The sequence below is a fragment of the Triticum aestivum genome, chromosome 5D (genome assembly GCF_018294505.1).
Source record: "Triticum aestivum cultivar Chinese Spring chromosome 5D, IWGSC CS RefSeq v2.1, whole genome shotgun sequence".
Classification (NCBI taxonomy): domain Eukaryota; kingdom Viridiplantae; phylum Streptophyta; class Magnoliopsida; order Poales; family Poaceae; genus Triticum; species Triticum aestivum.
The window spans coordinates 397,948,654-397,951,726 of NC_057808.1; the positions used below are offsets into that span (position 1 = coordinate 397,948,654).

Here is a 3,073-nt window from a genome sequence, read left to right on the forward strand (position 1 = left end):
CCTTTTGTCTAAAAAAATATTAAGATAGCTGAAAAATTTACATTCAGAGAGTTCATTACATGTCAGGATAAACTCAGTAGATACACTTGATTGAAAATATAAGCACACGACCAATATAAAATTGTAAGAATCAACGCTCGCCACAAAGACCTAATGCCATGGAATCATATATACACACCATAAAATGTACTCCACAAAGTTCAAACCATGGAGCACTTGCAACACAACGTAAAATCCAAAGATAGTTGAAGAAGGTGTGACTGATAAAGCTCCCTAGCTGGCAGGAGTGAACTTCATGTAGATTGGGGGGTTAATCTTGGCAAGAGCAAGTAGGGAAGATGGGAATACCCATATGCCATCCCCACATATCAAGCCGGATGCAACAGCATGCACTTGGATGGCAGCCTCCTTCTTGTTCATCTTCTCCCACACAAATACCACCAAACTCCCGATGCACATGTCAATGGCAAAGCTCCGACCTACAAGGAAAGGCACCGACATTGCCATCGGTAGTGGAACATACTTGCCGTAACTGCGTGGTAGGGTATCCCTTGCAATACTCAGAAGCATCGCAAATGCAAAAATTCCAGCCGAGATTGATAGGCAGTGCTTTGGCAAAGCTGAGAAGCCTTCCACACCGAGAATCGCCATACTACGGTATATGAGTGCATACGGCGCATTCCAATAGCCATCTGGGTTACCAACATCAAATGCCTTGTAGAAGAGCATGAAGGTGAGGGGTGAAACGATGCAGCCCATGCCCGCCCCGATAGCCTGTGCGACAAGCATGGATCTTGGGGATGTCGACGTGAGATAACTCGTCTTCAAGTCATGCATCAATTCGGCAGACATGAGGACCAACTGCTTCACCAGCGTACCACCAACCAGGCCAGCAATTACACCATTTTTCTTGCCAGCCCAGGCTGCGAAGCTGAAGAGGGCGATCTTGCCGTAGTTGTAGGCCATGTTGATGTCAGTGAGACCTGCTCCGTACGAATTGGAGAACCCGAGCACAGGTGCAAGGAGATATGCTACTATCACATAGTACCACTTGATCTGACGGAACATCAGGGGTATGTTGATTGATGAGATCATGCTAAGCACAGCATATCCAGTGTATGCCATCCATGAGGGTAGGTTGTCACTCTTGAAAATCTCATCGCGCTAGAGTGTTTATTAAATCTCATCGCTAGACATGGGAAGCACTTTGATCTGATAAGACTTTCCTGAAACCTGGCATGACACACCATGTCAGTACATTGAATGTACTTGCAAGCTCACAACAAGCATAAGCATAATGGCAAACAATATTATGACATTTAATCAGGTTAAATGCAATGGCGAACATACTACTGATGCAGTGAAATCAACTCGTGCACCGAGTCCCGTGGACTCTCTTACCAGACGGGTTACCTTGTAACCAAAACGGTGACCATACCCGAATCACAAACGAAACCAACACTTCAGTTCCACAATGATCATCTTCATAGTCTCACAAATCATCACATAAACAGTGCGAACCATAAGAATTTAGTGTGCAAGATTACTTAATCATGTTGATCCATGGTGTGACTTACTTACGAGCTATGTCCATAACCGAGAACGCGGCTACCGATAGGTTTAATAAACACTCTACAGAGGTTAGCACACTGTATCCACACCACGGCCTCGCACTCCCATTCGGGTAGGCCAACGACATTCCGACAGAACCTTCCCATTACCATGACACTCTCCCGGCCACTCCGACCAACTCCCCTTTGGGATAAGTCATGAGTGGCCCCGGGCCTACCAAAGGCATCAACGGCCACCGTCGTGGCAAAACTTAAATGGTCCCAAACGGGGACAAAGTACCATAACAACAAACGGGCACACAAGGTTATGTCTGCTTACCGGGCCAGGGTACCGCATGCCCATAACCTTCCCTCGTTGGAGGTACCGGCCAGAGGCATGACAATGGGCTGAATAATGACCTTCCCATAAAGGCAAACATGGTTGCACTGGGAAAACTCGATTCAGTGGCACCATGACCCGATCAACATTATGTTCATGTTGAATTAACATCAAGTTTACTTGAAGTGAAAATACTCGAGTCACAATATGTCATGAACATGCAACTATTCGACATGCATTACAAACAACTTAAAATAAACAGATCAACATCATTAAAGTTTTCTACTTGCACTACTCACCATTAAGCTTTACTGATTTTACTTCACTGGTTTTAACACTCATCATTTTGGTTATACCATAATATATTAAAATCAATTCATCACATAAGGAAAATGCTATCAATCATATCCAAGAGCATAACCACACAATCAAATTTCTTCTACTGCCTTAAACTAGTCCACACTACTACAGGATGCTGCTAACGCGACACTACGATCAGAGACCCTTCGAGAAACTGTGTGCGATGCAATGATCGCAAACGGTGGTGTAGGAAAACTGTCAGAAATGTATAAAAAGTTTGCGATTGAGGATGCAGCAAACACGGTTCAGATTTTAGTTGCGTGTGCGATGCAGGGCATACGGTTCAATTCAATCAACCGTTTGCGATGAGGAGGCACAAAAGAAACGGGCAGACAGATGAAGGTGTGTGCGATGTACAGCACATGGTTCACTCGGATGAACTGTTTGTGATTAGGCAACACAAAAGAAATGGTCAGCAAGATCAAAGATGTGTGCGATATACGGCATGCGATTCACTCGGATGAACTGTTTGCGTTGAGACATGAGAACAGAAACGGTTCAAATGAACAAGATGTGTGTGATACAAGGCAAACAGGTCTGTAATCAGAAACGTGTGCGAAGACCGATAAGAACACATACGATTAATGCTAACAAGCCATGTGTGTTGTGAGCAAACGATTGCTGGTATACAATTGTGAGTGATTGATGAAAACATCACCAACGGGTTCCATTGTTTAGTCCGTGTGCGATGTGATTTTTTTTGTCCGCACACCATCTACGCTCTGTCTACAGAGCATCAACATATATACTTAAAAAGACAGCATTGCATAACCAAATTAAGCATACAATTACACAAGTGACTACACACATTACATTTGCACAC

At 44.1% G+C, this 3,073-nt stretch overlaps 1 pseudogene; it reads right to left on the reverse strand.

Moving 5' to 3' along the window:
- Positions 1-273: 273 nt before the first annotated feature.
- Positions 274-1,197, reverse strand: LOC123125122 (iron-phytosiderophore transporter YSL15-like; annotated as a pseudogene).
- Between the last annotated feature and the right edge of the window lie 1,876 nt (positions 1,198-3,073).